This window comes from Papilio xuthus, unplaced genomic scaffold (assembly GCF_000836235.2).
Source record: "Papilio xuthus unplaced genomic scaffold, Pxut_1.1 DF826961.1, whole genome shotgun sequence".
In the NCBI taxonomy this organism is placed as follows: Eukaryota; Metazoa; Arthropoda; class Insecta; order Lepidoptera; family Papilionidae; genus Papilio; species Papilio xuthus.
The window spans coordinates 2,665,817-2,689,011 of record NW_013531688.1 but is presented as its reverse complement, the minus strand read 5'-3'; the positions used below and the strand labels follow the sequence as shown (position 1 = coordinate 2,689,011).

At 33.5% G+C, this 23,195-nt stretch overlaps 1 protein-coding gene across 2 annotated transcripts in view; it reads left to right on the top strand.

Annotated features, from left to right (window-relative positions):
* The first annotated feature begins 5,795 nt into the window (after positions 1 to 5,795).
* LOC106120170 (mediator of RNA polymerase II transcription subunit 1) overlaps positions 5,796 to 23,195 on the top strand; it is a 181,046-nt gene continuing 163,646 nt past the window's right edge. For both annotated transcript variants that reach the window (XM_013315411.1, XM_013315412.1), the window contains exon 1: positions 5,796 to 6,619. The gene's annotated coding sequence lies outside the window, so the exon portion shown is untranslated. The remainder of the gene's footprint in view (positions 6,620 to 23,195) is intronic.

The window sequence follows — 23,195 nt, the reverse complement described above, 5'->3', positions numbered from 1 at the left end:
TATACAAAGACCTTCCCATCCGTTTTCAAAATGGTTTTGGTCCTGATGACAATGCAATTTTTTATTTTCAGTGTCATTTTAAATTCAAAATAGCCGTCACCACAAAAAGCCGTTTAACATATTTTTATACGTACAACCACCCCAACATGGGTACCAAATGAAAATAATGAATTCTTAAAAGGCTTAAACAAATATTTTTGTAATATAACTTGTTTTACCTCATGAAAATCCGATCGGAAGAGGTAAACCACTACGTCAAGGGAAGATGCGAGTGACCAAATAACAATAATATTTTAAAATTGGAAATCCAGCATGAGTTGATGTTATGATGTCCCAGTACCGAGAAAAAATGTACAATATGATTTTTTTTTCAAAAGATGGCAAATGATATGAAGCCACTGCTGCCCATAGTCATCTGAAATAACATTTGGTTTGCCTTAATTCTCAACCCATCTCATTAATCTCTTCCCATCCTATCCTACAAGAAAGGGGTAGGAAGAGAAAGGGGATTTAAATCATGCTACTCATCAAACGAAACGCGGAATTCCTTTCAATTCACACCTGTCTTCTGTGTGGTCGTGGTATTTCACTATGCGTGGATTTGATATTTTTTTAAAGAGTATTGAAAGAGTGACAAGATTATCTTCAAAATTGTCTAAGTAGTGAAAACTAGGGTTGACACACGGCTTGGAAAATTTTAATTTGTTTTACAACAGGCTGAATTCAAATTTCATTCACAACAATTACGATATCACTGCATATTATATTTTTAACTTTAATTTATTATAACAAAGGTTATTAGTCATAAAAAATATTATAATACGCATATCATACGCATGTAATACAAAATATGTCCAATAATTAATCTTCACATATTACCCATATAATAGACATTTAGCTTCTCACAACGAAGGTAATTAGACTAAAAAATTCAGATTACAGTCTAACCGCAGACTGCGGCAAATTACGGTTCACATTTTATTCACAGTGTTTTTTATACTTATTTTTTAATTTGACATTTTAGACCTAGATCTTTTGCTACATTTCTTTGGAATTTCCTAACTAAATGGGGGATTGGAGAAGAAAGATGACGTCATATTAAAATCTTTACTCTTCATCATTAGCTTGATAGCATGTTCTCAAACAAACAGAATCAATTACTACTTATTTTTTATGGTAAACAGTTTCTTACGAATTCAATTTATTACGAAAAAATATACAAATTAATCTTTTTTTTAATATCGAAAAGTAGTATCGTAATTGATATAATGTTCCTAATATTATTTGACATTATTCTATAAAGAAAATTATTTAATACTTTACACGTGGTAAGGAAAACTGTACGAAGACGAAATAAGCCTTTGGAATACTTTACCAGTTTAAGCGGTGTTTTGTGTAACGTCTTAGTTCTGCCCAAGTGGAGATGAAAAGGGTACACAATAGAGATACGCGAGATATTTTTATTTTCAGACGACATTGACCCGTTTCCGAGTCTCGTGTGTATACAATAATATTTTAAATCATTGACAGTTTTGTTATAAGTTCTTATCCTTTATTCTTTTATTTATATAAATGATTAGGTTAGAGTTTCGGTGGCACAGGCGTAAAGCACTTGACATGCAATCTGCAGGTCCTGTATTCGAATCCCGCCTTGTACCAATATGTCTTTCGTGAAAAGAAAAACCGTGATACATCTTGCACATATCTGCAAAGAATTTCAAAGATATTTTTGAAGTCTACCTACCCGCACTGGGCCAGGTTGACTATGGCCTAGTCACCCCTAACTTAAGGTAGGTTCCGAGCGCATCAGTGAAGACGTATAGTGAACTGATGAATATTAAAAGTAAAAGTATCTGCCTGTGATTTTGGACACTTTAGTTCATAATTTGCTGGTAATCTATATATTATGTTTAACAATTATATTACCAATAACAATGTCAAAAGCATCTAGTGTCAAAACATTAACTAGTAATATTACAATGGCTTTTATTCACTGATCTCTATTAATGGGTAGGTGATGGCTTTTTTGAACACCTTTATTCATGTTCATGATAAATAGTTTTCTCTATTATTAGTTCGAATCCTCACCACCAACCGCAACAGTCAGCGCCAAAATGGCGATAATAAAATAGGCACAAACTACCATTTTGTATAGCCTGTCCATGTATAGAAGTCAATGCCATTATTGCTGAACATAGATAGGAGACCAGGAGTTAGTTAAGAGGAGGACGGCATAGGAAAACGAAAGATGGACTAATATATGACATACAGAATCACACTGATATAGGTAGAACGTTTTATAAATGACACATTCAGCATTCAGTACAGCTGGTGAGCGAAATCGTAACAAGGTTTTTAGATGGTTACGAGTTCTTTGAAGTGCAGCGGTTAATGGCCGACACGATTACTGGAAGTAATATTATACACTAGGTATAATCATAATTTCCAGAATGATCTTTCCAATGTGGTCGTTATTCTTACTAAATTATTTACTGTTATTGCTTTCGCGAATTATTGTTAGTGTTAATAAGACTGATAGTTGATTAATTCACTAAACGACGATGACTCGATCTTAGTCACCTTGTATCAATACAGTGATTTTATTGCTATAGTATATTATATTATTTACATTTTTTAAGTTTTATATCAAACAAGGGGACACTTGAAGGGGAATTTCTTTTTGCTTCTCCGGCAAATCCATTGGTGATGGGACCGTCATGTCCTCATAAGGAAGGCTGAAAAGGGCTAGGCATCCGGTAGGTACACTCATCAGACGAAACGCAGAATTATTTCCGAGACAGAAAAAGAAGCGTATGTTACCGTCACGGCGGACTCATGAAAGCCTCGAAATTAAAAAGAAAAATTAATTTGATCAAACTCTTGAAGGCCTTTCGCATTATCGTGTTAGCCTTTTTACAAGAGCACTTCAGGCACTTGCAACGAACTCCTTATTATATAAAGCTGCAAATTATTTGTTCATAAACTTTGCTCTAATAATTGCGGAAGGTAAGATCGACAACAACTTTGTCGGTGTATGAATAAAAAAAAGTTTCACGTAGGTTAAATAAAATTACTGTGTGTTTAATTACGGCATTATATAAGAGTCGAGTCAACATGGCGGACCGGAAATGTTGCATAATTAGATACATATGTCACTAAAATGTATGACGGCGATAAATATTCATTACTTATGACGTGTGCTGTTCTGACGATAACATATTAGTTTCAAGATTTAGTACTGCCATAGATATATTTTATTTAGTAGCAAAATTAGAGTAAATTTGAAATGGTCACATGTCTCAAATATTAAAATATTCGCAGATATAAGAGAACGTATTTTATAGAAAAAAAACAAGCTAGTAAAGTGAAGATAACGACTTTAGGTTACTTCCTGTTTACTATTTAAATATATTAATACCGGATGGCGACGCTTCATTTTGATAGTTTTATTTTTATAAACTAATCCATACCGAAATATAAAACTTTGACTACGATGTCCCATAAAAAAGGTTTTTTTTTTAAAACACAGTTTTTTCGTTTGTGCACCATGATTATTAATTGGGTTTTGTTGTCAAAAAAAGATCATTTTTATGATTATATTTCTTTTCATTGATTGGTTAATCGTGTTTCTATATATGTTCTATATATATGAATATGATTTATGTTCGAATTTCTAACAATAGACGACCACTAGTATAATTATAAAATTACGTGTTTTGAGTTAATAATAAAACCCTTAACAACGTAACGTTTGCACAAATAACAAGGCAACGGTGTTTAAAAGGCATGCGTCAACGTATCGGCATGGTTATACTAAAAGCTAATTTGTTTAATGATACGGTTTTAGATAATGAAAACTATTTGGATACGTTCCCAATTTGAAAATACAAAAAGTTGAAACGATTGTTACAGTATTTGTTCTTTCTCGAATTCGTTTCAAAGTCATCAACGAATATGCAGCAACAAAAAGCGTATTTTTCTTTATTACTTAGGCGTAATGACTATTATGTTTTCAAATGAATTCGTTCGAAATGCAATTTGCTGAGTCTTTATGATTTTCCCAGGCAAATTTACCAGTGACATAAAAATAAACAAAAATGAAGGAAGAAATAATTCAAAACAGATCAATGATCTGTCAATATTCGCGATGTTTTTTAGGATTTCCCTCCTGTTCGTAATTACATTGCTTCTAAACGATCACGGCAACGAGACCGGCTGAATAAATTGTTTGCGAGAGAGGCTTCTTTTTTCATTTACTCTTTTGTTGAGGGATGATTTACGTTGTCGGGACGTATCGGGTTTCCTTCGCCTTGTAAACGAAGACGGGGTGGCACGTCCCCGCACCTCGCACGCCCGACGCGGTTTAATTGTTCAGAGATTTTATACACAACCTTGTGCCGCGTGGCCTCACTTCAACTTGAAACCGAGTGGAGGATTATGAAATTCAGACGTAATAAGATTCCACGAGTACAGCATGTTTATTAAGATTGTCAATATACTTAACAAATGTTTGCAAGTGAAAAAATCTTACAGTGGTTTTTGTTAAGGCGAAATCTAAAGGTACTTAATTATTTTCGGGTAATTGCGAAAACTTTTTTTATTTTGAGACTAAATATTTCAAGCAGTAAAGCTTGAGTAAGTTTAAGACCTCTTAATAGAAGGTACGAGTGCACTAGACTATTATCAATTTAAAGGGTTTAGATCCCTAAATTACAACGTTAAGAAAACGTCAAACAAAGAAAACACAACAATAAAATCTTTTCCTGAATAGTAACAGATGAAAGAGGTCCATGCGAATGTATCCCACTTATTCAATAAAGGTACTCTGTAAACTATGGAATTGAAGCGGCTGTCCCCGCGGAATTGAAGACGTTATTCTATTACTGGGGCCCTTTTGGGCGAAGAACAATGGTCCTCAATTAAAGGCGCCCTTGGCTACTCGGGGCGCGTGTGTGCGGGCCGGCGTTATGCCCATTTGTCAATTGATTCTCGATATAATGAAGGGTACATGGTAACATCACGGCGCGGCTGTCAGAGGCGGCTCCGACGGCCGGTGCGGCGGTGTGGGTGAGGTGGTCGAGGGCCGTTGCGTACGCAGCCGCGCCACTCGCCTCGTCTCGTTCTCACGGCTGTGCTCGGCTATCACGTCTCGCCGCGAAGCCTACGGTTGCGTGCTCTTTGATAACGTCACGCATCTGTGTGCCACTTGTTTATATTGCTCTCAATGCTACTTTAAATTGATTAATACTAATTTTTACACCCCAGCTTTTTTATATTAGCTTTGTTAGTTGCTCCCAAAAGTATGCTAATAAAATAAATAAATTTTAACAATGGATAGTCTAGATCTATCTAGACAATATAATAAATATAAACAGCTTTTTCGATAATGTACTAAATAATTACATCTTATATTTAATTAGGTATATTGAAAAACAAAGTGTATAAGAAATGTAATAAAGAAAAATTGAGTAACCTTGAGCATACGCGCGACGCGCTATATTAAAAGGAATCTATTAGCGATCTCTAACAAAAAGCGAGAAAATCCAAGCGCTTGTGAAAACACCCTAAGAGAGTTTTCCACAACTCACCAACACCGATTCACTGGGCCGTAGCCACGCAAATTTTCACGCACACAAGTCGTCTGAACAAAGTAAGCTCCTGAAAACTGAAGGCGCAAGCGTGAAGCGTATTGCCGTCCCGCTCGCACGCAGCCCCCCGTCCTATTTCAACAGGTTTCGCCTTTCAGCGGTTGCAGCGAGGAGCGCGTGTCTAGTAGCAAAGCACAAACAGTTCGGGGTACACACGTCGTACTCTAGTACCAGAAACACAGTTTCACTGACAGTTCCAACACTAGCCGACACACGCGGCCGTCCGAAAACATCGACTTGCCGCGCTTTCCTCTTTATATAACTATTTATTAATACGTCAAACGTAAGCGTGCGTTTAACTACCGCGATATAACGTAATGATAATTCAACATGTTCGTGTAATCTCACGTGGATACAATGGAAGCTGTTACGAGTAACTAAATTGTGCCAAAAACAATAGCATTTACCCTAAATTTACTATGAAATCGTGCTGCTGTGTATAATAGTGAATTGATATGATAAAATAAAAAAGCGTGTTTAAAGTCGACACAATGTAAATTTCTATTCTTCAATGTTTACCTCTTCAGTGTTGTGAATATAGGATAAAATGTTTTAATTTAGTGTAGAACAATGTAGTTATCGGACTAGAGTAGACTGAAAGTTTTTGATCAACCATGGTTGTGATAAATAAATATAGTGCATAAAATTCTGTCCCATCCACTGCATGTGGATAGACTTTATCAATAAACGGTTGTTACATCAAAAGTTGTGAGTAAACTAGAACGAAGTTAGTATATTTATACAATCTGTATTATAAAGTTACGTCTACCTTATTCAGTGTTCATGTTTTATTGACACAGACTCTTGAAACTTTTTTTCATTTCTAATACGGTTGTGAATAGTGCAATAAAAGACTTAATAACTTACCAACAATCAATTCTTCTGCTGGATTCTTTCTGAAGTGCTACAATGGAATTACCCGGACTGATGTACCCTAATTGAGGATCACCGAATATGCTTCGAGATATAAGGTAGGTGAATATTTTCTTACATGCAATTTTCCTGTTAAATACATATTTAAAATGAACAATACATTATTTATAATAGAATTCTAAACTAAAGTTAAAATTCAATAGTTTTAATGCATTGTATTTTAAACTAGCGGTCGCCCTCGTCTCCGTCCGCACACTATTAAAAAACATAATTAGTCGCCTATGTATTATTCCAGACTATATTCTATATGTATGTCAAATTACATCGATACCGTTCAGCCGTTCTGGAGATACCTTCAAACAAATATTCAACCAACCATCTAAACATTGGCTTTTATAATATTAGTAAGAAGTAAGATATTCATAAATTATTATTTTAAAAAAAAACATAATCTTGCACATTATACAAAATAAATATACGTTACAATATTGCATAAAATTTGTTTTATAATTTATGTTATAAATGCACTCGTAATAATAAAAATTGACATATAAATAAAATTATAAATACAACTAAACATAATCATTTCAAAATAATACAAAATTTCAATATTTTCATTATAAAAATGACTCAGTTTAAAAGAACTCACTGACCCAATTAACGATACTCTTTAATTGGAATTTACTCAACGAATATCACAACGATGCAATTCAAAGAAAATAGATAAATTACGTTTTAAAATAGAAATATACAATGAATAACTTCAATAATCTTTATAAAATTTTAAAATTAACATTTTATTTTTTTATTGTTTATTAAAAATAAAAAAAATTACTAACTGAATATTTTAGTATTTTTTGTAGTGTAATTAGTTTATGAAAAATATTTGTTGAAATAATCTTGAACAAAATAATATAATAGTTATATTATTTAACCCTTAGAAGCCTGATTTACATACGAAAGTGATTTATTTTTAATATTACTGTGTTTGCTTGATAAAATAAAACAATAATGATTTTTTTTATTTCGTTGGAAAGAATATAATACAACAGTAAAATAGGTACAGCCAACCTATAAAAAACTAAGAGTAATGTGAACATTAGGTTTAAAAGATTGGTATCAAAATTGAAACTCTAGGCTAATAAGGGTTAAATGACGTGAAACAAATTATTAATGTGAGTTTTAATGCATTTTTTTAATATAATTAATTATCATATCATTAATTTTACTTATTTTAGTTAAGAATGAAATAATTATTTTGATTTTAGAACGTCATTTGACTACGGATGGGAAATTAATTCTTTTGACATTTGTTAATCAAATGAAAATGTCCGACTTTTTCTATGTAGCGCTTTAGTGTTTTAGTTTGTTAATTAACTTGTGAGTGTGTTTTGTTTGTAATAAGTTTAAACTATTTATTGTTATTTGTGCATTTTTGAAAAATACGGCAAAAACGAGTTATTACAGTAAGTACTTACGTTTTAAGAGAACCTTTGTTTTTAAAGTTGACGTCTTTATTTGAATATTTATGTAGAACACAATGTTACTCGATTTTATTGAGGTACTGTTATTATGCAGTTTAAATCAATAATAGTTCTATACAAGGTAGACCAAAGAGAAAGTTTCTGAAAGACATTTATTCATGTAACTACGTAGATATTACCATAGATACGTTACCTCTAGATAAGACGTTTCATACAAGTTTGACGTTTAAAAGTATGAAGATTTTCTTATTATCATTAGTGTGCGTGATGTATGCGTAGTAACCTGTAACCTGTATAGTGAAAAATTTCCCAAATTAAGCTAAATGTATAATATAACATAAAGTAAGTTTTAAAATGTCTTACACAGCTTTTATTGCGATTATTAAAAAACAATCTAGTAGCCCAAATTAATGTTAATCAATAATTGACACTCGATGAATTGAATTAGAAACTGCGCGTAAATATTCCTCTATTTTTTTCAAATCCAAAAGAAGTAAAAAGTCACTTGCAATGGACTTATTTAAATGCAAACTTCAGCGGCAGCGTAAGGATTCAGATTATCCATTTAAAGTATTCTTTAGATGGAAATTCTATAAGTGGACAGCTTTTGTATTAAACTGTAGTCGGGCCGGAATAAAATCAATATGGCCGCCGGTAAGGTCGACTTAGCATTTCCGACACAACTTTTGAACTGTAATTTTAGTTTTCTTAGTGCCGCTGACAGCTGCACATTTCTAATATCGAACCTTATTTCTGGGACATTTTTTGTTCAAAGAAAAACTTTAAGATTTATACCTGCGACGTAAATGATTCGCATTTTCAAATAAAGTAGTATTATATAAAAATAATTTCTTCATCATCATCATCAGCTCACTATACGTCCACATCGTGTGGGTCGGAGCCTACCCTAAGTTGTGACAGTGACTAGGTCATAGTCAATCACGCTAGCTCAGTGAATTTCTTCACAGATATGTGCAAGTTGTATCACGATGTTTTCCTTCATCGTAAGAATATAGGATAAATGTATATATGTAAATCAATATTCAACCTAATATCTATCCTTTTTTCTAGTTTTCTATTTAATAACGAATTTAAGTAACAATCAAAACATGTGTCGTTAATGAGATGAAACGTTTTTGCGCACATTGTAGCGTATAAAGAGAGTTGTTAAAATTAGTGATGGCCAATAAAGCGTCGAGAGCGGAACACCTTAAATCATTCCGTAGTAAATTATAACCGCGTTGAGGCTTCCACTGTTTTGTAAACACTACGCTGTAAAACTTTATTGAAGTGGAACAAAAAAATACTTGAGGCTAGTACTATTCTTTCGACACACTTTCAAATTGTTTAATAAACCTCAAAGTGCTGAAAGTCTGTATTGAATGCTTTTATAGTTTACAGTTTTGTAAGTTAACGAATTATATTTTTTTTAAATCAAGTAAATCAGTATTAGAATTTGACAGGCGAATATTTTACGTTGTTTTGTGAGATACTAAACGTATAAGATAATTTAATTTGTTCGCAAATAAATCGTAGAGTAATTTCCGTAACCGAATTGCCTCTCATCTCAACATACATATTGGTTAAATGTTTTCTTTATTGAATGTAATTCAGGAATTAGATCTGACTACGATAAAGAACTCTCTGAATACTTTTTAAATAAGTTGTTTTGTAACTAAGATATTTTTAGCATAAACATTAGTTTTTTTTTAAGATTGATGAAAAAGTTTACGGTTTGTAAGCGAGTATTGTTTGATGATCATCATTAATAGACAATTATTATCGAAACGCATTCGAAATTTGTCATCGTAACAAACATTTTAGTGTGTGTGAGTTGAGTTGTCGATGAGCCAACTCCTGGCGAGCAATGCGCGAGGTATTGCCAAGGCGGATTCTATTGTAATGATACAACTCTCGACCTTCTATTGTCTCCCAGACGTGGACTTCTCTCTACGATCGTAAACAATTATAGGTACACAAAAATAATGAACTGACATCCCATAATTCTGAATGACAAACACTATTAGTTATTATCTGAGTGATGTGTATATATGTATACGAGCGAAATTAAAAAAATAGTAATAAATATAGCTCTTGTCAACTGGGGATAATATAGTTTCGAAATTGTGAAAGAATTTTTCAAATCGATTCAGTATTTTCGGGGCCTGTTTTATGCAAACAAGCAAATCTTTCCTCTTTAGAATATTAGTAAAGGTAAGCTTCCATTATAAGCGTTAGAAAAACCAGTGTTATGTGTTTACGGTACATGCAATTTATATTATTATGAAGCCAATCACATGTGATCATTCATATACAGTATGATACTATCACTAAACGATTATAGAAAATAAAACAGCAATTATGTTCTGTAAATTTAACCATGAACAAAAGTTGATGGAACTGAACAAAAAAATGTTAAGAAAATAACACTTCGTCAAAGTAAATGAAATGCGAAAAGTTATTCATTGCTTATTCAGAACGCGTTAGTCAAGGCCGGTGTCGTGGAAAAGAAAATCAGTATTCCCAACGAAAATAGAAACGGTGGCCAGATACGTTGCGCATTATCTGCCGCTGTCGTGTCGTGCAACGTTTCCGTCACCGGCCATCTGCGTAAATACAAAATGTTTCATAGGGTTGCTATTTCAAAAAATGGATTTAAAAAAAAATCGCGCATTGCATCTAGTTAAATACACGGCTCTTAATATGCCTCTATAACATCCGATCATAAATAAACAGCCGATAAGACCTCATACGTGCGGGCGCTTTTTTAACGCCGCGTTAAAACTCGGCGTTGGTAGCTCACGAGCAATGGAAATAACTTTTTTCCCTTCATCGAGCGCTCAAAATGCAACACTGTGAAGTAAAAAAAAATCCCATTGAAAAAGCGCTGCCGTATGAACAGATACGTGGAAATGTATTTTATTGCAATCGCTTTTTTAACGCGCGATAAAATGGCGCCACTCTAAATGAGGGCTATGTACTGAAGATTTCGTTTTCATAACGCGCGATCAAAAAACGCCCGTGCAATTGAGGGTTAAGTTGATAAGATTTATTAGTCGATTTATTAGTAGTTTTCATGAATGTTAATTGTACGATTACAATTAGTATTAATACCACAAAATAATCGATTTCTTTAAATATTACATTAGTAAAGAATACCATTTTTCATACCATTGATTTCTTTTTAATTTTGTTGTTTATATAAAGTAAAAAAAACGTAAGAGTAAAAAAAAATAGTCTTTTTATCGCGTAACATTACAATCAGTTATGGATCATTAGAGCGACGCTATGGTCTGTATTCTCGCCTCGGTGGCATATGTTGGAAAATGTATGTAGCATGCGGGGTTACATTTTCTTCCAGCCTTTTAATATTATATAATTTTTTTATTTAACTTAATCGTAATACACATTTTGTTATTGTTAAGTTGGCAAATTTATTTTAAGTGTAATAAATTGTTTTAACGTGGAATGAAAATGAATGAAATAATGCACTGAAATAGTGGCCGTAAATAAATTAAAAGATATTTAAATAAAGTAATTTACAGTAATCAAACATTAAATTATTAAAGGAGACGTCGGTAAATACATTTCGTATAAGTGACTTGTAAAAGGAAATCACTTAAAACGTGAACTTAGTGAAATTTTAATTTATTTACTAACGTAGATATTTTTAGAATTTACTTTGGCAAGTAGTTGTAAAAGACGATTAATAATTAATTGATAACTTAATTTAAAAAAATACTCTTTGCTATATGCATGTACATTAGAATGATTACATTTTGCCTGAAAGTCGATACTTTTGTAAGCAATATCGATAATGTTGATCGCAATTATTCTTCCTTCCTCCATGTTAAACGTTTTACCGCCTGTGTAGAGCCTATTTGGAGCATCTGAACGCATTTCAAGAAGAGAGTTACGGTAATGTGTTTTGGATGTGCTTTGAGCCGTTGATTTTGTTAAAATAAAAGATTACGATGTTGAACCTGACCTTGTTTCAAATATTTGAGCTTAGTTTCAGAGGAGGATTTTATCGGATATATGTTATTTGTTAGGTGCATGTTTGTTCGTTCGTTTGTCGCTTGGCTGACTTTGATGTGTTGCCTTTAACTTAAACGGCTCGTCAGATATTAACTTGTGCAGTGTCATTCTTGTCGTATACCTCGCATCGATAAAGGGATTAAATCAGTAGGAAATTAGTTTGTTTTTTTGTCAGGAATATCTAGTTTTTTAATCAGCCAATGGTTACATTGTCAGTTGTATGATGACTACCTATTTGTATCCTTGTTTACACGTGTTGATATTTAACATTCAGTCAACAATTTGGCCAAATGATATTGGCACGATATAGTCGTACAAATTATTTCCACAACATTTGAGCCAAGGAGTAAAATTTACGCAAATTATTCTTAATACATTGAAGAGTTAATGTAACATAATTAGTGAAAATTAATACGACCCGTGCTGTACCCATAACTTACAAAGTCATGCGAATAGCATAACGTGACAGTTGACACATTTTCAAATTTAGAACGCATTTACAATTGTTCCTCTTGCTTGACGTTGAGTGATGATTTTTGACAGTTTGCTTTGTGCAATTTTTTCATAATGAAATTGTAGCACTAATTATTTACGGCCAGCATGTGTCATGAACTAAACCGATGATACAATTAAACGCATCAACCAAGTTAGTTTATAACATGAAAATAGACTTTAAATTATAATATATATAATATTGAAATGCGTTGCTTTTAAATGGATGATGTGACATCAAACGACGCAAAATACTCATTATCTGTAACAAATACTTTTAATTCATCACCGTTATCATTAAAACAAGTAAATAATTAATTGTCCACATGATTATATCAATTAATAAGTTACGTGATTTCCTACATAAATTGCCTGACAGATTAAACAAACAGACAATATGTAAATATATCTTACTTCTTACTAATATTATAAATGCAAATATTTAGATGATGGATGAATGGATGGATGTTTGTTTGAAGTTATCTACAGAACGGCTAAACGTATCTTGCTAAAATTTTTCATACATAGAGAACATAGTCTGAAAGAACACATAGACTACTAATAATGTCTTTTTTTAATTGCGCGCGGACGTAGTCGCGGGCGACCGCTAGTATAGACATAAAGGTAAGTTTCGACATAAGTAAAATTAAGTTTGCGTTGATAATTTGTATCTCTTTCAACCCCTAAACTTAATACTTTAGACCAGTTAAGCGTGAACTTGACTTAATGTTAATTAAACTTAGCTTAAAATACTACGTTCGCGAAAAAAATGTCGGTAAGTTAAGTTAAATATGTAAGTGGCCTTCTCGTATCGTTGCTTTGCTAAGTTGACGCAATGCAGCGCTCAGTGGCCCCTTATATTTTTCGCTTTCATCGCATAACTTGAAACGTTTGTAAAACGTAACCGAGTTTTGCGCTCGTAAAACTATTTTACGGCTCACGGCGGAAATTGTTACGAGTTTTCGACTTTTACACCTCCAACAAATCCAATCGGATATCTTAGTTTGGGTTTTTGCGAATGCTTTCATTGTAATGTGCCAGCTATAAATTTATGATTTATCGATACGTTTATAGCTTGGTAATTATTTTACTTATGACCATTCTAACGTTTTCCTACCCGTTTCTTAAACAACTGACAGTGGTAGAAGCTATAGCCAGCATTTACTGAAACACGAATTGCGCGCTCGACCGGTGCAATACTACCATCACAAAGAAGACAGGTAGTGAAGTGGAAGTAATTCCGTATTTCATCTGATGAGTATGCAGGATACATTTTATTTCTGTTCTCCTTTCCACCATTTTCGGGGAGATGGACTTAGCGAAAGAGGTGGAAATCTTCTATTTCTGCGCGTCGACTAATCTGTTAATTAAATATAGGCAACTCATTTACAATTGGTGATGTCCATGGACCGCGAACACTTCGCTATAACGGATAAACTTTAAAACTGCTGCACCGATTTCAAAATTATTTTTCAATTTAAAATTTACATTGTCACTGAGAGTAACGTAAAATATATTTATTACTAGATATTCGGGTATAAGTTGATGTTTTAATAATGTCAGAAAAATAGTAGTAAACTTAACTAGGTACTTAAATATTTACAGAAGACATCAAATTGTATTCTTGCAGATACGTATTATAAAATTACTAAACGTTTTGCTAGCCAGAAACAATAGTAATGTTTGAATTTTATTGTTAAGATTATTTAACGAGAAAAATTATAACGGATCCCCAAAATTAAATGTTTCTAGCACTACACATAAATCGTAGGTGGCAACAAAAGTCAAATAAATATACAGCATTTTTTTATTTTTACGAACACGAGCACATTGGCCTTGCCAGTAATAAACATATAAAAACAATCGAAAATAGCTCATATAAATTAAATTAACTAACAATTTTAAAATACTTTCTACTTATAAAGATAGTTCGTCATATATTTGTCAACTTATGTTTTTTCTTTGCTATAAATCAAGCTGCAGCCATATCCCGGCCTGCCAGTGTTAGTAATTTATATCGACGACTCCAACGCAGTTTGACGTTACCTGATTTATGAGTAAAAATACGCACACATACGCACTCACATTCACGCATGTTTTTCACGAAACTTTTATTTGAGCCAGGGTTAATCGCAATGTTAATGGTACGGACGGTTAACTGACTTGTTTTTGTGTTTATTTCTCTGATATAAATTATTTAATTGAAATAAAATTGTTTACGAATTTATTATTTTAAGAAGACAGTTGCCTCTCGAAATTAGATAATAGTAACAATGGATAAAAGTACTCTAACCTGTATTGTATGGTTAATAAAATTTTATGACGCATGCACACAAAGGCTACGTACATTGTTACGTTAGGAAGTTAGAAATGTTCGTTCTAACTGAATTATAATAGAATTTATAAAACAACTGGTTTTTGTTACAACTTTAGTTAAATTTTACTTTGTTTTTTGATGCCCGAATAATCTAAAATTTGTTTTTTACAGATTTCGATAGGCATTTGGCGAAATATCTATGTTTCGATGCTAAATATATTTACCCCCACATCTTAATTTATCTGCTAATCTGCTTTGATAAATTGATTCAAGAAAATAAAGCGGGTCTTAATATTCAAAATTTTTATCTCTAATATTTTTTACTAATAATGTTAAGCATAAAAACGAGAAGAATGTTGGCTCAGCGTAAAAAGTGATAATCTTGCTCCAATCAATGTCAAATAAATCCACGATCTTTTTACATAAAAAAATAAAGTCCAAGCGAATTCTTTAAATACATATAGAAGGGAAAAATCCGCTGGGGCAAGGAGAAAATATAACAATGGAGTGAAGAGATTTGAAGGGAGATCCCTCCCGCTCCAGTTCCCAGACGCCTTGTTTCCGCGTCGCTAATGACGAGGCGGTTGCCGCCGCAACTTACAGATATTAAAATGAGCAAACACTCGGTACCTTAAAGCGACTATTGCTGTGGCCCTCACGCCTCCGATTTTGTCCTTTAGGCGGTTTTTATTTCGAGATGTTTTTTTTTCTATTATGATTTTTATCCGACATGCAAATGAGGCCGTGAGCTGAGGTGCGCTACGTCTAAAATATTGAAAAGTGCCAGCCGTTTACACGCCGCTTTTATTGCTGTTATTTTATAAAATGTTTTAGTATTTTTCTCTTTTATCATATTGAATGTATGATTTTAAATGTAGTTCGAAAATTCTGTTGCATATTGAGAAACCCACTGCTTGAATTCATTTCATTATGGTAAGTGGGGTTGCTATTTAATCAATATATCGAAAATATCGTCATCTTACTAATATTATAAATGCGAATCTATGGATGGATGGATGCTTGTTAGAAGGCATCACCAGAACTGCTTAACGGATCTCCTTGGCATAGATGTAGCCTCGGAACGGCTGAACGGATTATTACGAAATTTGGCATACATTTTTTCAGAGCACACAACTTACCACAATAAAACTTATTCAGTGATTTAGGAACGCATACGGGACAAATTTAATTTCTACAGAGGTTTATTAATAACAGTATTTTTTACTATCAATTAATCATTAATGAACACCCTTGTAAGGGTCGTAATGAAACGTTCACTTATTAAGTTGAAGGACGATAACGAGTCGGGGAAAAAGTACAAGAAGGTATCAAATCTGCTACTAATGAATATTGCCTCTTGGGATTTTGGCAGATTTTGATTACAAAGATGACTCGAGAATTCAATATACCAATTATATATTGTCATGAAATATAATTGTTGTATGTTCTTTTATTTTTATATAAAATAAAGTTCTTTCATACAAAATTTTTAACAGTGGTATAGTAGCATTAGTTGCTGCACGAATGCCCAGCAAGAATGATGCGAGACCATGACCACACAGAAGACAGACCTAATATAATGGAGGTTCCGCGTTTAGATCTATAATTCTGAATACCAGAGGCCAATTCTAAGGCTTTTTCCATTGTTTTTTAACTACAGATTTGGAGGGAAAGTGAAAGTAATGGGTAGGAAAATATTCTTATCCATACATCGACTTCTTTATCCCTGTCTTCATGGCATATCTATACTCTTGTAATATTAGGCGACTGGTCACTCTTTTGCCTTTTAATAAAAAAAAAAACAAATCTGCAAGTCGTTGAACTGTCAGTGGTAGTATTATATTTAGCTATACATTATTATAAATATCAATTTTGTAAACGTTTTCCAATGCTAGAGGATTCGAAAATGATAATTATATTCATATAAATTTTGATATAATTTAGTAGATGAAATAGATATTATGATTTTAATCAGTCCGTTGAATACCTTTGAAACTATATTGAAAACGAATCCACCTACATCTTGTTTTGTGTTTAAATATTTCATTCATAGCTTTCCATGAAACGCCTTGTATAATATATTTCAAATGAATTTATTTTAACTAACATTCAAAAGGTCCTTTTGTTCATAAAAGTCTAGTTACTAAGACCCATTCCACTTTCTCCAGTTTCTTAATTATGAGGAAAATTTGATCTCTGTGAAATTTATTAGCAAATTAATTTGCTCGTATATAAAAGCGGCTATTTATTTTTGTATAATTATAATGTATTGACAGACTGAAGATTTTCTTTACCACGTTATATCGTTTGATCTACACAAAATAAAAGTATTTCTTGCAATAGGTTAATATTTAATTAAATTAGTTCAGCATTTTTGCATATAGAAAAGAATTCGAACGTAATACGGACGATGTATAAATCTGTGTTTTTTATAATCAAAAGTGGTAAACGAGCAAGGAGTCACTAGAAATCGCCAACATAGCGAAGTGACCGTTGCACATAAACATCTGCATATGCAGATGTCTTTAAATTAGAGAAACGGGGACGCATTGAAAAAGGATATATCCTCTTCCAAATCCACCTCCGTCCGCCAGGCTATTTTGTATTGTATTTTACCTTTTCATGTTTTCTAAAGTCTTAAAAACTTAAAAACTTGTTAAGCATAACGATTACTTGCATTAGATGGGTCGTCGGGACTGGGTCACATAAGGTCCGGACGGAGAATGAATCTTAAATCGTTGGGTCACAAACCTTCTTTATATACGTAGCGTAATTCTGAACTTCCTTGTTTATATATTATGTTGTTGGTATAGTGTAGTATATGAAATAATTCCTTATGTTGTTCTCACGTTGTTGTTTCTTTGTGCAGATTTTTAATTCTAGGTGAAAATTAAGAACTGAATTACAAAATATTTACTTCATTCCTTTCTTTCTTATTGGACTGCTTGGTAACAGGCTACAAGTCTGCATTTTGTTGAAACCTTGACTTCTGTTTGTGGCTTGGTATATTAACCTTTTAATAAGCTTATAGTTGGACCGACACCATCATGTGAGATAGTTATTAAAAAGATTAAATCTATTTTTTTTTTGTTTTTTGACCCATTAAATTTGGCGACCCACGAGGCTCTGTCGTGTAAATAAATTGGTTTAATTGAATCTCCCTACTATACAAAATTAGGACGTGCTTGTAGCCGAATGAATCAGTGGGGGGAGGTGTCGCACGAGGGCAGCGGGCGAGGGGGGGGGGGTGTAGAGCGAATGCTAATGATTTATGTTGTTGCTCAAAGAGACATTCGTTTCATCCACCGAGACGTGATAAATGTCCATTGCGCAAACAGTCTACGGTGTTGTGTACGTAATATTATCTCAGTTTTATTTACAGCATATCGCATATGCTTTGAGTTTTGACTTTTGCTGCTGTGGTGGCTTAGTCACTTTTCCTTACATAAGAATTACTTCACAGCTTTCCTTATTATTAGTATTACTGCATTTTATCACAAAATTAAAAATGTTGATCTTATATAATTTTTATTAGGCGCCATAATTTTTTTAATGGATCATGCTAATAGCCGCAGGATATGATATGAGGGCAGTTAAATACGACCATGTTGAGTGAAATCATAATATGTCGAATCGTAAAATCGGTAAGCCGAAAACGCGGTATCGACGAGAATGATTTATATATGTTGATAATACGGGACATTAGCCAAGCCGCGCACCGCGAATGGTGGCGGGATTAAGTAAAAAGAGTCGCCATTATTGTGCGGGAAATTTATTATCGGTGCAGCGGGGCAGCTGGTGTTCATACGCCGCCATTTTTTCACTGTCAATAGAGCGATGTGGGTCCGCCATTGCTTCTGATTTTTGGTTCCGGTCACGTGCCGCGGTTTTAGATTAGGTACGCTAGGTGGCGTGACGTAACTTTGTGTACGTTCTGCGGTCAGGTTTTTGACCAATCGATAGTTATTGTTTACTGTTACGTGCAGCGGTTACAATTTAAATTGTTCTTTTGTTATATATAAAACCAATGAATAATTGCGGTTTTCTGCTAATAACCTGATAGTACATTCAATATGAAAGGAAGAGGTTAAAGAATGGTTTAAGGGACACATTATTGAAGGGTATCACTAGCGACTTTAGGGTAAACTAGCTGCCGCCTGCGACACCATGCGCGCGGAAAAACAGACTAAATAAGCAGCCTACGTGTTCTTCTAGACTATGTCTTACATCTATGCCAAATTTCAGCGAGATCCATTGAGCAGTTTCGGAGGTACCTTCAAATAAAGATCCATCCATCCATCTAAATATTAACATTTAATATATTAGTAATATAGAATTATATATTTGTTTCGCTTTAGATAACATAGTATTGATGGTTAAAAATATTCATAAATAGATTTTAAGACTATAAAGCTGCAACAATGTTACACTGTGTCCAGTGAAATCAGAAAAGTAAACATAACATGTCGCTATTTCTATAACAACTGCAACATAAGCAAAGGTTTATTACAGTAATATATTGTTATTTAGCTCCTCTGAATTTATATCGCTTCATTTAATAGTCGACGGGACCGGAGTTACGTCGGAGGCTGAGTTTAATGATAAACAAGATGTTTTGCTCGATAACTTTGTAACAAGAAGTACACTAGGCGTTAACGCGTGCTCGTAATTGTTGTTGTTTGTGTTATAGGGAATTTGTTATTATAAACTATAGCACGGCATAGACAAGTACAGCCTAACAAGTTCTAGACATATTCGAATTCTATGGAAATGAGAAACAATATGGACACATATTATCACATCAGCTGCCAATGACATTTATTGTTTACAAGCTGTCTCCCGCGACTTTATCCGTGTCGTCTATGTGTTCTTCCAGTCTATCTTCTACATCTGTGCCAAATTTCATCAAGATTCGTTGAGCCGTTCCAAAGATACCTTCAAAAAACATCCGCCCATTCATCTAAACTATCGCATTTGTAATATTAGTAAGATTTTGGAAATTTTCTGTGTACCTATTATTAGTTTTAGCATCTACATCTGCATTGTTACAAAATATTTTTCAGACATACAATCGGTGACCAATTAATTACAACACCTAAAAATTATTTAAAATACTTGGATAGTTTCTTGACGGTTTAATAAAATGAATTATGACATCCATAAACTTATCAAACGGCTATAACAGTTATGGATGCTCTCATGTGCAATCGGATGTACTTATACGGACTTAGATACAGTTATGTTGCTCGCCCCTCGTGAAATTATTGCACGACCGTCGAAAATAGGTCAATTGCCTTCCCGCAGGAGGGAGAGGGATGTGCGTGCGAGGAGGATAGAAGATTTAATTCGTTCAGGTGACGTCAGGAGCGTTTTAACAGGCTCGTTTTTTTTCCTTTTGCGCCAGCCATTGTTTTGGTAGGCTTCGAACATCGTACAAGAATCGTCTCATCTCTAATCAACTGCTTTTATTCGAGCGCCGCTGTTTTGAATCGGTAATGTGTCTCTTCCATTACATTTATCTGGGGCGATGTTTTGTTTTTGTTTTTTTCTATCTCTCCTCGTGTTTTCATATTTGACTCGGGGCACGATAAGTCTGCGCGGATGAACTTTGAAAAGGAAATAAGCAAGATGAAACGGGTGACGTCACTTTGAAGTCGGTCTTTATATTTGTTTTATTAATCAACGTTCGAATTTTATGAAGGTTTTGTTTTCGTTGATTACATTGATTGCATAACATCGCAAACTTGAAAGTTGGTCTGATCTTCTTTTATATCTAATTTCCTTTTGAAATAATATTGCGTTTCAGTTTACTTATTTAAAATAAACTCGTGATGTTAAATTAAAGATTATATGTCATCGACAATGAAAAGAAAAGATTTGAAAGTTAGAAAAACAGAAGATAGTACAAAATAAAAATTCTCTATATATATGTAAAATCTTACTAATATTATAAATGCGAATGTTTAGATGGTTGGATGAATGTTTGTTAGAAAGTATCTCCAGAACGGCTGCATGGATCTTGCTGAAATTTGGCATAGATGTAGAACGTAGTCAGGAAGAACGGAGGCTACAAATTAAGTTTTTTCTTTAACTCCGCGCGGACGGATTCACGGGCGACAGTTAGTATAATAATACTTTAGTTTGTGATGGGTTTTTCTATATTGAACTCCGCTTTGTTAAATCTAATCCTTTGTTGAAACAATCTCCTTATAATTTGAACTTATTGAACGTATTTCGAGTACTTGGTATTTAGTTTAACAAGTGTCGTGAGCAGCTAATTTCACCACAATAATTGGAATAGGCTTCCCAATAATTATTAATGTCTAATTAAAGTTTGCGGCAAAGGGTGCGGCTGTTCAGGCCTTTAGGCTTTTGAAAGGCAACCAACTGCGTGATTAGCGGGTGCGTACTTCGTACCCAGAACTATTAAACTACATGTAACATTCATTTGTTCGATGTGATGTTAAATAGGAAACCTTTTGTAAAACAATTTCAATATTATACTAACTGCATGATCATGATAACAAAGCAAAAACTTTGTTCCACTTTTTGAGGAAATTGGGCAAATGAATAAATGTGAAATTTGACACGTAACATGAACGTGGATAAGAACTGCATTAAACTATTTTAATAATATAAAAAAAATCTTCGATTATGAATTATGTTTGAATTTCGTACAACGGGCGAGTATTAGTAATTATTACTTGCTTTGCCAAGAAATATAATGTCTCATATCTTTTTTTATAGCAAAATGATGAACTGTTATTAGAATTATATTCATCCTTGGAGTGTTTTAGGGTATAGTCAGTCTATTGAGTATTGGGGTCTTAAAAACCTATTGTTTGTATAAAACGTTTTATATCATCATCAGCTCAGGACCTGCAGATTGCAAGTCAAGTGCTTGACCCCTGAGCCACCAACGCTCTCGTTTAAAAACGTTTTATAACATTACTTAAATAAAAACGGCTTTTGTAAATAAAAGTAACTTAGTATTATTAGGAAGGTCGCACGCGGCGGCAAGCTCGTAATATAAGTAAGAAAATATAGGCCATAAATTGTAAGCTTTCGTGTGTCGGCTGCAAGTTTGTCTTCCTGCTGCAGATTTCTCTGCGCCTGTTATAAATTGTAGTTACCTAAGAAAGTTTTTACTAAAAATTTAATTTTGTTCTCTAAATTTATTATATATTTTTTTAATGAATCGAACTAATTCGTGGTTAAGGAGGAGGTTACAATTGGTCTGTATGGTTTTTTATTTTTGTTATTCTGTAACTCTGCGCCTGGTTGTCCAATTTTCAAAATTCTTTCTTTATTCGAAAGGTATTGCGTGTCTTTTGGTCGGATTTTTTGCAAACTTATATTTTTATTTTGTTGTCCAAATTGTGTCATGTTTAATCATTGTTACATGAACTTGAAGCTTACAAGATGATCGCATATAAAGATTTTATTATACTTTTTACACGTCACATGTGTTATGAAGAAAATCCGGAAATGAGGCAGTGTATTGACTCAACACTGGCCTTACTAAAATGTCGTTTGTGTCCCCTTAGATTCATTCTGACACTATACTTTGTAACGAAAGCACGTCATTCGCGCCAAAGGATTGTAATTAATGTCTAAAATAAGATACTTATAATAATTTACCATATGAGATGCAGATATATACTTATTTGAAGTCATAAATACTATGTTCAATGGGTGTACTGAAAGCTGTTCTACATAAACTGTCGTTTAATTCACGTTGTATCAAAGTTCTCGTACTTTATGTGTCTTAGAGTCAGTTTGCCGATGCCAAACCAATTCCAAAGAAGTACCATCTATCCGGCGCGACCTCCGAGTTCCTTCGCAGATCCCTCCGAGAGGAAATGGAACTTTCTGCTTTGATAAAGTTTTAATATATTCTTCGGCAAGTTGTCGACTTGTCTCGCTTACGTTATCACGGATACGCGTGTGCTTTTCTTTTAATATTTTCACGTTCATTATTTGGTTTCATTTCAATTAAGGCTATGCATATTTCTATGCTTTCTAAGAAAAGTATCTTAGGATAATTTGTTTTTGTGTTTTCATTTCTTAAAGTTATACTACATTTTATGGCTTGTGTCTCCAGCCAGTCTGATATGTCTCCATGTGACATTACTTTGCCCCTTGCGCCTGTTTGTCCACGAGACAAACAATACTTCAGCATCTAAACGAGGGCAATCCCTCTATCTGTCCCTGTCACTCAGCTGTCTAATCCCCCATCTCTCTTCCACACACGACCTGTAATCTCTACACCCGCCCGCTGCCCCAATGATATTTGTATCCGATTATAATTAAACTCATGTCCTCCTTCTTTGAAATGTCAAG